The following is a 14,342-nucleotide window of genomic DNA, read 5'->3' on the forward strand; positions in this document are numbered from 1 at the left end:
TGATGAGGGACAAATAATTTGCAATTATCGAGAAATGATGATATAAAATTTAACAGATATTTTTTTAATTGTTATTATTTAGAGAGCAATTTTCCCCCCTTTCCATTGTCCTCCAATTTCCAATTCATTTTTTATTTCGTGTTCCTTCTTTTAGCGAAGTTAAATTAATTTTAGTTAACAAAATTTCAGTGTAATCAAAACAAACAAAAATAATATTGTTGTGATTGTTATCAATATTTAAATGAAAGATAAGGATTGTTTTCTCTTGATAAATGCAAACGAACGGTTTATTAGTTGTAAGTGTACATCAATGAGCTGCTGTTTAGTTTTGAAATAAATACAAATAAATTTTATGATTGTTTTTTTATTATTTTATTTAGTTATCTTTCCCTGCATATTAAGAGAAAAAAGGCAACAACATTTTGATACAGAGAGGGAGCATAACCACTCGAAACACACATATATATCAAGTCAATTTTAACAGTGAATATCCTATATATAGGGTTTTTGCGTGTAAAATATATATTTGAAATAAACACGTATATTTTTCTATAAACGGAATGAATACGACAATGCCATGAATATATTTTAAATTCGCTGTTCATCTTCGATACAGAGTGAAACCTACAGCGAGAAAGTTCACCTGACCGTGACGCGATTCTCAACGAAAAGTGCTGGCGAAATACACGATCGTCTCTGAAGTGGCTTACGACTCCTCTTACTTGATTGACTTCAAAGAGTCGATTTTGCTACCAAGGGGTCAATTGTGCGTCTGGTTGCAACTCTGCCTCGTGTAGCAGCCTACCACAAAATAGGTCTCGAAAAATTTTGCAGAAGAGAAATGTCAACTGTCGGACCCTGGATTGCGAGAAAGGATAACCATTGCAGACTTCATTTATTGGAGCCACACGAGAAGGTTTTTAGGGATTTCAGATATATATGGGTGAACCAGCTATTTACCTCGCGTGGCCAGTTGTGGCACGGAAAGCTACATGCATAATTAAATCCATTGATTGCACTATCCTAGATTAAAAAAGTGTAGCAAATATCCGCATTATTGAAATTTCAAACTTGAATTGATTTTCTGTCATTCTGAAGATATTATTTGATATAATATTTTAACAAATTAATATAAAATAAAATGAATTGATTTGAATGTTGATGGGGGAAAGCAGTAGTTCATCGTGCGCATGTTTTGTGCTGACAAAAACTCCAGTAAATTTATAAATATGTTGCAAGCAATATTCATCAAGAGCTTTTAGTAACAAACTAGTCTCTTTGTGAAGGGCTGAACAGTTTTTCTATGAGCTATTTTATCTTCCGAAAACATTTTTTATTATTATCTGAGTCACCAATTGTGAAATAATTTAGATAGTAGGGATATAAATCAAGTCATTTTTTAATGAAACGGTCTCTTTGTTTGAGAAAGGCGCACTCCCCAACTTTTGCCATCGTTGGGCAACAAGCCACGTGCGCCCAAAAAATGATACTTTTTGCTCCTTGAATTTGATCATAAGCAAAACATTATTCTGAGATAAGTAAACCATATTATTATATGTTTCTAATAAAAAATTGTCGTATTTTATTTTAAATTTAAACAGAATAACCAGCCCGTTGGTTCGCATTGTTAAGGCACTCTCAGGAGTGTCAAAGCAATGGGAGGTATTTGAGCAGTTTGGAGATCTAATACTGGCTACCCAATGTCAGAGATGGCAAAAAGTGGTTAGTTTAGTGACTCGAAATGCTCCAATTGCTCAACGAGTTGGGAGGCGCACCGGTGCCGACTCGCTACTTGCTGGTTTGCACCTTTCCAGCATGCGTGATTTGGCTTCACGGGACAAATGTCTAGCGTTTCAATGCAGTCCTCGGTGCGGAGGCAAGTGGCCCTTCGGTGGGCTGGGTCCCTGTGCGGCCTGGTGCGCCCATGTTATCCGTTCGCGGTGTTATTGGGACCCGTTTTTCGTGCTAGTGCGCGCCCTTCCCGGTCCTCGGACAGGGATAAAAAGAGCAAAAAAAAAAATAGCAACAACACAAGGTTTGGTTATTTTGCCAATTAAATTGAAACTCGGTCTTAATTTTAGTTAACTGTCAATAACAAAATTATTATCGACCAGTTTCATAATCAAGTGGGGCTCATTATTTTAAAGACAACGTCAGAAATTAAAAATAAAAGTTAAAATATGCTCTTCTTTAATTAGAGCATAAAAATTATTGCTTTTTCTGAAAAAAATAAATCTAGAGCATTGATTTGGCTCTCATGACGTATGATTTCTTCTCAAAACCCAACACGAATTGGCCCCTTCAAGATTTTATTGCCAGAAGAGCGCGTCGAACGCATGCGCTGGACCTAGCGGCTTAGTTGTATCTTGCTTGAGTCATTAGCGAATCAGCTACCGTCCCTTGAGTGTATAGGGTGAGTATCAACTTGAGTAGCTTGCAGTTTTGTATGCAATAACTTTAATATTCAACTTTTTATGACTCTTTAACCAGCCTGCTGAACTTTGGTATATTTAAAAAAGGTGCACTATTTACCAGCGCAGTCAGCGTTTGTAAAATACAAACGCCACAGGTTTTGAGGTAAAATGTAGCTGAGGCTATTTTGGGCCGGTCATTGTCACTTTGCCAACGCTTTCGTGTGAATACTTAATATCGAATTGAATGCACTTTATAATTGACCCTGGTCAAGCCACAATGTACTTTTCTATTATTAACTGAAGAGCTTAAACCACAGGAATTGAGTTGAAATAAGGGCAAGTCGTTCGCATGGAAAGCACACTTCTGAAATTAATCTAATCTCTTTGTTATGATCTTGTTAAAAAAATGTCAAACCTAAAATATTGTAACATCGCTGTGTTGCGTTTCCTTGAGTGAGCCACTTGGGGATCTTTATGAGAATCGCCGGCTTCTCATTTCACAATAATAGCACCAGCATTAACCAAGTCGCCGCAGCTGCTATTTTCGCCGCCGGGCTGTAATTATTTTAATTTTAGGTCTCAATCTTGCCCAGTTCAAACTCCCACGTTCAGCCTAAATAAAAAACGTAGCTCTTCCGATCTTTTTACCCCAATATCGAGCGCGTGTCGTCTTTTTTTATCGACACCCGGCATCTGGCCACACTTGACGCGGATTTGTTATGAATATGTGCGGCTGATACGCTCGATTTTTTTTTTTTTTTTGCCTCTCCAAACACAATGTTAACCGCCCGGGTGTTTACACAGAAGCAAGAGCCACTCTCCGCTGCCAAAAATGAAGTTCTGGATTATGTTGCTCATGAGCCTGCTGGTTGTCAGCATGATCGTCACCGTCTACGCCAAGGATGACGGCGAAGACGACCCCAACGATTCTGATGCCTCAAAGGATGGCGACAACAGCGGAAGCGGAGACGGAGACACCAGCGACAGCTCTGGTACAACAACACTTCGTGTTAATTTGTCATAAAACATATATAACGATGGAACCTGAGTTTGCACGGCGTTAAAAATAGCTGAATAACTTTTCAGACCTGTGAAAAAGATTTATTTTACTTCGCAGGAAACGAAAAATTTTAAATTTTTTATCCACTTCAAAGGAAAAATATTGAATTAATTATTAAATAACAGGATTCGTAAATATCTTGAAGTTATTGCCTGTTACTTAAATACAATCATTTCGTTTCTCCGTTAATTTTCAGTTAAATCCTTAAATATTGTCTGGAATAGAAAAAATGGGCTATATTTAAAGAGCGGAGAAAAATTTGTGTGACTTCTAATCAATCAGCAAAATATCTATTAACAAATCACCTTTTCATCATTTTAAAAAATGGAAAAAAGCAATTTGAATGAACGGAAAACTTCATTAAACACGTGTGAAACTGGTAGTAAGCAAATGCAACCCCATTGCAAACGACATTTGCAATTATTATTATTATTATTATTATTTGTAGCCACTTTAAATTTTAAATTTATTGCAACATAGTATCCTGTATGTCCGATCAAAGATGCCAAAACAGCGTCGCCCAGACATCATTGAATCGCGAAATCGCCAAGAGGCGACGACGATTCGATGCGAGCTTGGGATAATCTAGAACCGAGCACAAGCACGCTTCCTCCTCTAAAAATACGCATTAGCGCACGCGTGCCAGCTAAAAGCTTTTCGCGTGCGCTCACAATTTTGAGGCTGACTGTAATTCGATTTTATATTTGCAGAGGACAGCGGCGCCAACGCATTGTACCTGATGACCATGCCCGTGACGCTGGTGACCTCTTGGCTCGCGCACAAGGTCCTCGGCTAGGTGCTGAAGAGTGTGCCGCCGGCTGTGCCTTAAAATCATTCATCCACTCAACAAAACAAGTTTTCTTTTTTACTTTTCAAATGCAACAACATTCTATAAAAATATTAAATGAATGGCGGTCAATAGGCTGCGAAATAAATATTAAATTGATTCATTTATAAGTATTTGATCTATTTTTGTCCATTTTTTTCTTCCCAGTTCCCACATTTTCTTGAGTATGCGTCTTGCAACCAATTTGGCCAGGAAACAAATCAGAATTTGATTGGATTGGATTTATTTACAAAATACTGCTAACATCTTAAACAACTCTAAGAAACGAAGAATGTGTACATCATCAAGACGCTAATATTGATTGTAAATGATCATTGCATTTATTTTTCATCATTGAAAAAGCAATTTTCATACTTAACACAGTACTTGCCTGTCCTCTGTAAAACAAATAATACAAAATCAATCAGGTCCATGAAATGACCTCTTATTATTGTTTCCGCTTCGCATGCAATTTGTGCGGGCGGCAATTATTTCAACAAGGTTAGATATCCCAGCGAAAAAAATGAGTCCACCGAGCAGCGGATGCTTATTAGTTCAACAGTGAAGATGATTACAGAGCGGCCCGGCCGTTAATTAGCAGCAAATAACTCGCACTCGTCGTTGATTTCGCAACTCTGCCGGCAAAAATAGAGGTACCGGCAGACGGGCGCTCCCGAGTGCAGAATAATGTTCGGTAGCTTCAAAGAGTTGTGCTTATTTTCACTGCTCAAAAGCATGATTACAAACTTTGGTATACCTGCTGTCTTGGAATGAGGATATATAATGAGTTAAAACCACTTCTAACACCGGCAGGCGATGACAAGGAACCTCTTTGAAATTACTTAACATCTGTTGGGAGCCCTTCAACTCCGACTAAATTATTTTGCTCCCCTGTGATTTACAGTTAGATGGGTCTATTATGTTTGATGCAACCTATACACCTGTACCTTAATTGTAACAGACAAATTTTTGAAATAAACGATCGTGTAAGGTGTTGTTCAATTTGATGGCAGCCACCAACCCTGCTGCACTTCACAATCAGTCAGCCATGGCGCGAGCCAGGAGCAGAAAAGAATATATATGCTACTTTAGACGGCCACCACCACTCACGAATTGCATTTATAAGAATAGGAGAGTAAATAATTATTTTTCCATTTCCAATTTTGAATAAACTGCATTGTCTAGTGGTGACTAAAATATCAGACGGTTTATATACGGCTGGACATCTTAGTTTTCATGTGTTGCAACAACAAACAATTCCTATTATCAAATCTTTTCTTTCCTGGTTGTTAGATTTTAGTTTTACCCTCGATTTTTTTATAAACTATTGGCGAAAAAAAATTATAATCTCGAGCAAGAGGACGCGTTTTTCTCTCTAAAGTAGAAAGAGATCAATATATTTCTCAACTGCTAAAAAAATGAAACACATTTTAAAGGCTATGTTCATTGACGTCGTTAAAACCACTGGGTATTATATTCTTTTGTTGACTGTAGTCACAAATCTCTTTGAAAAATTGTCATCATTAATTAATCCGATTGAAATCTAACGCTCTTTTATTCCCCACAAAGGATTGAGTGCACACAAAAATGAATTTATGGAAAAATGTAATCAGATCCATTCTGACTGTATCGACAGTGAAAAGTGGTTGTAAATTAGCGAAAAATGGCATAAATTACACAACTCTATTCCGCAATACTGCCACCATGGGTCTTTTTAATAAATCCCCTGCTTGCCTCGGTTTGTTTAGGATTAAATTGGACTAATCCGATACAAAAGCTGCTCCTAAAATAGTTTTCCCGAGAGCATTCGTTCCTGCTGAATAAGGTGACTTGTGTTGTGACGCGATTCTTCTCTTCAAAGGTCTGTCCCTGTGGGGGTTGCGAGTTAGTAACCCGTCACGTGTCAACAGCACATCAATATATTCACAGCCAGATTGAGAACTCATCGTTGATTGATTAGCTGAGGTGTGTGACATTACACGCACTAAAAACTTCCGCAGCTCGGCCAAACAATTCGAGTCAGTTTTATTTTGTTGATGCTTAAAGCGATTTTCCAAAATAAATTTGGGGTTATTTGGAAATTTCTAAATTTCGTATGCTAACATTTTCTTAAAATAAACACTTATTTCGCAATCAATGTTTTTATGTTGCAGATGAACAACATTTTTTATTATTGAAAATGGAATGATATATGCTGAGCTCATTTTCTCCCGCTGAAAAACGCTTCTGGGCTGCCTTTGCTATTTGCTCGGATGTGTGTGTCGTCTGTGTATGCAAAATCGATGACAGCGGCAAATGAGTAATGACACCAATTATTGTACGAGTGCACTTTTTGCCGTCAGCAGCCAGTTTTTTCACCACCGCTTGCTTGCCTGCCTGTCGGCTCAGCCACCCGCCGCTCTCTGGCGCGCGCGCTGATTTAGTATCATTTTTCATAGCTTGTTAACTAGTACACGCCGATGGTTTTTATGCTTATCAGAGCAAATCTTCTCATCCCTCTGCGCGGCCATTTTTGCCCGTGCAAATTCATAATACAATACACACGTTCACCATAAAAGTAAGTGGGGTGAAAACACAGAAAGCGATTTAGTTATTGTTTGGCTGCACAGACTCGCGGATTAACACGGATTTTTACAAATTCACTGGCGTGTTGAAATTTCCTGCAGGGACGTGAAGGAATGCTCTTTTGAATTGTGCCGGGAGTAAAATTTCATATTTCCACTTTCGATCAGTTCTTTTCGGAAATTTTCAGTTACACGCAGGAAAGTTCATGCAAAGTGTTACGAAATGCTCGCTATTTTTCAACTACAGAGTGCTCGTCAGTAAAGAGCCAACTTCAATCTTACGTTGCGTTTGATAAAATTGAAATCGGCAGTTATACTTATCATTCACTATTGACAAGTTTTTTCATCAGTCTAAACTAACAAATAACGTTTAATTTTTTCCATAATTATAGAATTGAAATTCCAAGCAATTGATCTAATTGTACGTATGTATTCTCATTCATCAGGATGCAATTTGGACGCCGAAACTATATTAGCTCTGCTAGTTTCGGCGAACTTTAGGACTTTTTATATCAATGAGCATGATACGTCTGTTTTGTCAATTTTCTGTGAGAAAACGCAAAAGTTTGTGTTTTACACGCCCCTTGAATGCTCTCTTTTTTACAAAAACTCGAAACAAAGATTTCCACTCCGAGTGTGTATAGAGAGAAATGAAAAAATGCGCTCAGGCAACGAGAGTGTCGTCGGTTTGCAAAACGTTCATTGTTAGATGATTTTGCGCCCTGCATGTGAGTTAATGCTTGGACTGATAGGCGGCAGGGAGGGTGGGTGCTTCGCCTCCCCCGAAGCGAACAATGCCAAACGTGACCCGCCGGTGCACGCCGACGACCTTTTGTTTTCTCTCGCTCGGCGATAAAAGGCTCGATATTCCGTGCTCGACGGCACATTAAAAACATTTCCTCCCCGCCCGCCCAACCCCTTGCACCCCCTTACGCGCGTGTACGTGGAATTTTTCTGCCGCTTGGATGCTGCTTGTCAGTCGTTGTTGTGTGTTTTGCATTTCCATTTTTCATCCGAAAGGAATTGCAGGAAGTGCGCTGAAAATTGTTTCGCGCTTCAAAAAGGCGGATCGCGCGCGTTTATACTCTAGCTGCGCCCCGGCATTAATTTCGTGCTGCTGAAAAGGTTGCGAAAAGCATAAATATGAGTCTTGTGAGCCTTTTGTCCTTTACTGTTTGTTTATACGAGTATACGCGAGCGCACGCACTTACGCTAAGAGTGTGCAACTTGCATAAACACAGCACGTAGCCAGCGTTTTATCCAAAGTTGTTCAAATGCTCCATCGGAATTGAGACGAAGGTGCTGGTAACGTGGAAAAATGAAGTTCAATACACAACAATTATACGTGACATGTACTTTCACAAGCAAGCGGCCTGTGTGTATAGAGAAAAAGCGATAAAGAGCTGACCAATTGAATCTTTAAAAAAAACTTTGGGAAAAGGAAATACTTTCATAACATTAGAGTATTTGAGGCATAAAATTTAACTATTAATCAACTTAACAAATCATTATAGTCATGCTTCAATTTTGGCTCTCAGTCTTTCATTGCACCATGCTTTTGTTTGTTCGAAAACCAATCATTGGTATGTTTGATGAACCATCAAATCGTTCTTTCATTCACTAACTGCATCGCATACATTTTAAGTCATTACCGCACTTCAGCCTTTCCATCCATGAGTGCCGAAAAATCCATAAAATCAAATTATTACCCTCGAGGGTGGCTTTCCAATCAGAAAACGCAGACTCTGAACTAGAACGCGGGCGACACGCAGGCTCAACCGGTTGCACAAGAGGGAAGTCGCGTGAAATGTCACCCGCGCACCCAATTTGCAAGCGGGCGGGCGAGCAGGCGATAACACCTCCACGCGTGCACGTATGTGTGTATATTGGAGCGTCGGTATCTGTTGACACTTGTCCCAAAAATATTCGCAGACGCGGGCCAGCGGTTGCGGTGCGGAGTTAGGGGGCGAAAAAGCGCAGGGGTGGCTTTCCGTGTTGCGCGCTCATATAAAAATTTCCACTCCTCGGCGGCAGCAGTACTTTTTTTGTGACAATAATCAATAATATCATCTCGTCGTCATGCATACATAAAAGCCGGTGCTCTCGCTCGCTCACTCAGTCGCAGATCAATGCTGAATGATGATCACCCGCCGCCGCCGCCGTTGCCACCGCTGCCGCCTGAATGTATACTCACCCGCCGCTCACTCGGCACAATACATCAACTCACTCACCCCCTTATCATCTTCGGATCCCGCTAGCTCGCTGCCTTTGTCTCTCTTTAGTCCTCCGCCTCCCTCACGCACATCAACTTTCTCTCAACAGAGAGCAAATAATCAGAAAACGTCGGTGAGTGAATGAGTGAGCGCGCGCCGTATATTTTTGGACCCCTGATTGGCAAACACGTCTCCACTAGAGTATAGGGCTCATTGTAACCGCTTCATTCCTCTCTACGCTCTTCACTGAAAATTACTATCGAGTGCAACCGGGTCTCTTTAGTTTGACTCGAACAATGCCTTTTCTGCTCCAAGACTTTTCACAGAGAAAACACAAATCCTTTATCATTGGTTACAGCTACGAAATTTAGACGAGAACGGTTTTTAACACGGGCCGTTCTCTCATTTCACCATCTATGCTGCCAGGGTTAGAATAAAATTCTAAACATATTATATGCATAAAATATTAAGTTTAATTAGTTAAATATTTAATTTAAAATAAAGGTTCAACTAAGTATCTTCGCACATAGTGAAGTAGATTCAATTTTTTTACAAATTAGCATTGGAATCTTAGCTGCTAATTAATTTGCACGAATGAACACAAATGTGTGGCTTGAATATTTTAGATTGGTAGTTAGATATTTTATTTTAATTATAGTGTAAAGAGTGAACCATCAAAATACGCCAAAAAAATTACATGTTTTATGTGGTTGTTCAAAATTTGCGTTTACTATTTTCACCGATTTATCTCAATGCCAAGAGGTTTTAGATTATATTCTTTAATCTATTTATATTTTAATACTGTTTTTTAAGGAGATTAAAAAGTTTAACACAATGATAATAAATTCGCTGTTAACAACTTGAAGTCAAAATTGAGCTGGAGCATATAAGGCATAATAGATTCAGGTTTTTAGAATTGATTTGACCTTCAAATCTGACTCATGATCCAAAATAAGGATTGATTGGATTAGGCGAGAGGCCCAAATCAAACCAGAAATCTCAATTAAAAGATACTCGTACTTTACTAAGGGATGTTACTCAATGCAACGCAGACCATTCGAGAAATCGTCAAAAACAAAAGTTAAGCGAATCTGCACCAAAGGCGAGCTAACGAGGGTTTAATACCCGAAATGGCTGTCCTAGTCATGGGTGTTTGGCGACAATGAATGTTCTGCGATTTCCTCTTAAGCATTTTGGCTCTCGCTTAGGTGTTTTTGAAGATTCGCTTAACTTTTGTTTTTGACGATTTCTCGAATGGTCTGTGTTGCATTGAGTAACATCCCTTAGTATAGTACGAGTATCTTTTAAACTGACAAGGGAGTGATAATTATTGTGAGATAGTATCGATTTTATTGTTGATTTTAGCCAAACAAACCAGAAATGTTTCGATTCCAAAAAGAGACTATAAAAAATGAATATTTTAGCCTTCATTTTTTTAACGTGATCCAATAGAGTATGATCATGATCCATTCTAAAATTTTGCTTTTCATGCACCAATTTCGTGATTCGATTTCAAAAATTTTATTTAAAAAAATCGCTGTAGACTTCAAATCATTGGTTAAAATTTGTGAATTTTTAGCATGTTTTTCCGGATTTTTCTGAGCAAAATACAGACATGAAAACATAAACTGGCTCAATCCAAGCCGATTAATATCAGCGACAGCAAACAGCCACTCAGACACGTGTGCAAAAATAAAAAAAGCGGCGATTAATCCATAAATGTTAATTTCGCCGGCTCTTTTTCTGTTTGTAAAACGCTGCATGTACACGCAAACGAAAGCGGCTAGCGCGAGAGGCACGACGCAGTGTAAAAATCAACCTTTCGTTGTTTGCCAAAAGGGTTGCATATTTTTCATCAAAAAATTTTGAGCGAAAAAGCAACAGCGCGGCGGCAACCGGGGTCCAATGCGCGCCTAACTTAATTTGAATCTCATAAAAATTTTAAGCGTTTACATTCATCACGGCCAGTGCATGTATGTATTTTACTAGTGTATGTACATTCGCTTTTTTCGCCGAGCACGGCCGCATTATCCCTCGAGGGTTCAATGAGGGAATGGAAAAATTACACAGCGCGCGCACCAACCCTCTGCCGACGTGTATGGTTGTGTGCGCAGCAATTACGTATGCATAAAGAACCAGAGTGGACCAAGAGTCGCTTGTGTGCGCGTCCAAATCACGCAATCCTCTAGATATTTCCGTGGAACTGCGGGCAATTAAAAAATACACGTATTATCACGAGGGCCTGTCATTGCAAGGTGCTGGAACAGGTTTATTACGCCCGCTACAATTTGAATTGACGCGTGCATATTTTATTTGCAGCTGATGACGAGAGGCTCAGAGAGGGAACCTGGCTTGCAGGGCGCAAAGGTGTAGAGCAAATCATGATTTGATTGAAAAAAAATAATTAAAGCAAATATAATTTTTTAAGGCTTAACTTTGCTGCTTAGAAAAAATTCAATGTTCACATTGTAAAGTGAAGTAAAAAAAATATATTATAGGAACCGAGTTTTAGCGGCATAGAGCGGGAAGCTGAAAGCAGCCGCAATCGAGGGAGAGTGTGTGTTCATTCGGCGCTCTACTAGTAACAGCTGATGTAGTAGTTGTGATTGAGAGGGAAGGGGCGACTTTGAGTGGCGATGGATCAGCGCGAATCTGCGGCTAGATGGGCCTCTCGTGTGAGAGCGGCTCTTCTTGCAAGTGGCCCTGTATTGTGTGTTGGTGTGCTGCGCTGCAATCTGTCACCCGCTGAGACAAGCGGGTTGCAGAACCACCGCGGCGCTCTTCAACGTTGGGCCCCGAGGGAGGCCGCTAGCTGACTGACTGCGACTGAAAGAAAATAAATTCATCGACGGCCTGTATTGACGGCCCGATTCTCGCTAAATCGCACTAGTTGAGAGGCTGCGAATGTAGTAACCCTGCGTTCAAGAGTGCGTGTTGCTGCCTGGTGTCATTATTTAACAAATTAATACTCAGGAAAATCATTGCAAGTTTCACTCAATATTTGCTGGTGATCAGATATGAGAGGTGCTTTTCCTTAGCAAGGAAGTTTTCTCGAGGTATACCAATGAAACCAGACTTGTGGTCGACGATCGAGTGTAATTTATTTTAATCATCTTAATTAATATCGTCTAAAATAACTAAAAAAAAATATGTTTTAATTGCTTCAATCTCAAGATTTCCAAGGTTAGTAAAATGCAAATTTCAATGTATTCACTAATTCAAGTCAAATTCGCAATCTCAAAGATGCTACATTCTAGCAACGAAAAACTCCCTCCTCAGGTAAAAATTGCTCTTGATATTTCAGTAATTACAATCCTAGAGTGTAATGATAAATATTTCAGATCAGCGTGGCCTAAAGCCTTCGCCATTAGCATGGTCAGCAATTTATGTCAGATTGAAATAACTAACCTAATGCACATTTTAGGACATCTCCTGTAAGGACGAAAATATCTTCTTTGGTTTTCCAGGGAAACATTTTATAGGCTCGGTGCTCAATAGTTTATTTTAAAATAAAAAGAGAGGAGAAAGTTCTGCAACAATTATTATCTTATCCGTCGAAAGAGACTGAGAAGACTACATGTGAAGACGAGTCTAAAGCCTAAACACGCAGCCCTCTCTTGAATGAAACTTCTTTTATGGGAAAATCATTGTTTCACTCTATCATTTCATTGAGAAGATAATGAAACTATGGCTAACCTGATTGCAATGAAATGCGCTTTGATTGGAATACCATATATGTTCACCTGCTCTTCAGAACCAATTGCTTGAGCATCAAAATATGCCGCAATGAAAGAAAGGTTCGGTTTCATGAATGCGCCATAAATATTATTTCGTTGTGTTTCTTTTATATGTGAGGATGTATGAGATGGGATACAGTTACCCTGCTGATCCACTATAAAATCAATCTAGAATCTTAAATACTTTCCCAAGCTGACCAAAACTGTTTAAGGTAAAATGCTTGCGTTTCTTGCAGTAATTTCTTGCATGCACACAGAATATTAAAATTCATTTTTGAAAAATTTCTATTTCTTTGGGGGAGTCCAAGGGGCACGTACGTATAAACGTTCGTAGAAGTAAATTTTACGCAAGGGTCATGTTGGGAATGTAGTTCCAGAAATTGGAAATAATTTTTACCCTTTCTTTTCAACGCGTTGCGTCATTGAAACGAAGCGCAGCCATTTTAGGCTGAAGTTTTTCAAAACCTCACGGTGTAATATTTTAAACACGAAACAGGCGTTGGACATGTTTGATGGGTCAAATTTTGAATTTAAAAGAGAGGAAATTAATATTTTCGCAAGAGCCGTTGAAATTGTTCATATCTGCAGTTCTTGCAGAAGTATTTTTTACAGGAAATAAGCGCATCAAATTTGGCTGGTTGAGCATTTTGTTTCTCAATCTCATGAACTTGTGTCAATAAAATCACCATTTAAAAAATGCTATCATAATATATAGCATAATGAACATGAACGAATAAAGATTTACATAAACTGATATTAAAAGCATTTTGACCAGGCAATTTCTCCTGTATAGCGTCATATATAATATGGCATCGAAGCAATTTGGTCACACCTATGTCTGAATGATTTCAACAAATTGGAATTTACTAAGTCTAGGCTCTTTGTGTAGAAAACGAATGAAATCAAAATTTGTCTATGAATTGCATAGGCACCTTATTTTAGGAGCGTATATATATAAATTACTTCTCTTCCAACGACAGGATGTGTGAATACTCAAAATAATTAATGGTCGAGTTTAATTTGTAAAATTCTGAAATCAACGATGGAGTTTTGTCATTCATTTTCCTCTCAAGAATGCAACCGAACATCAAGTGAAATTTTTTAAAGCAATGTTTAGGAAGAGAAGGGGACAGCTTTATGGTGAGACAAGATTTTTTTTAAGACTCCGCCAAGAAATAGTTTGATTATAGCATCCTGTACGTTTGAAACTGTATGCCACCCGCACTGAATGACTGTTCGGCGGCACAGTTTCCTTTACTCTGTAAGGCGTATAACAGCAAGAATTTTAAGAGTGACTTTTGTTGTTCATTCTTACTCAAGTGTACACATGTGGTACATGGTGAAATAAAAAATATTATGACGAAGAACGGCTACAATTCTAGCAGAAAAACGCTCAATCAGACCGAATCCATTGCAATGCGCCCGCATTTTGATGTCTTTTGTTCTTACTCTATGGCTTTGTTTTTCAGGAAAGGGTATGTATTGTAGCCAACTTTGTTTACCAGTAGTGTTGCCCTATCTCACATGC

The 14,342-nt window shown here is 38.9% G+C and overlaps 1 protein-coding gene across 1 annotated transcript in view; it reads right to left on the reverse strand.

The window, feature by feature from the left end:
* ClpX (Caseinolytic protease chaperone subunit) overlaps positions 1–14,342 on the reverse strand; it is a 92,274-nt gene that overhangs the window by 39,516 nt on the left and 38,416 nt on the right. The gene's annotated exons all lie outside the window — the stretch shown is intronic.

This window comes from Cloeon dipterum, chromosome 2 (assembly GCF_949628265.1).
Source record: "Cloeon dipterum chromosome 2, ieCloDipt1.1, whole genome shotgun sequence".
NCBI classification, from domain to species: Eukaryota; Metazoa; Arthropoda; class Insecta; order Ephemeroptera; family Baetidae; genus Cloeon; species Cloeon dipterum.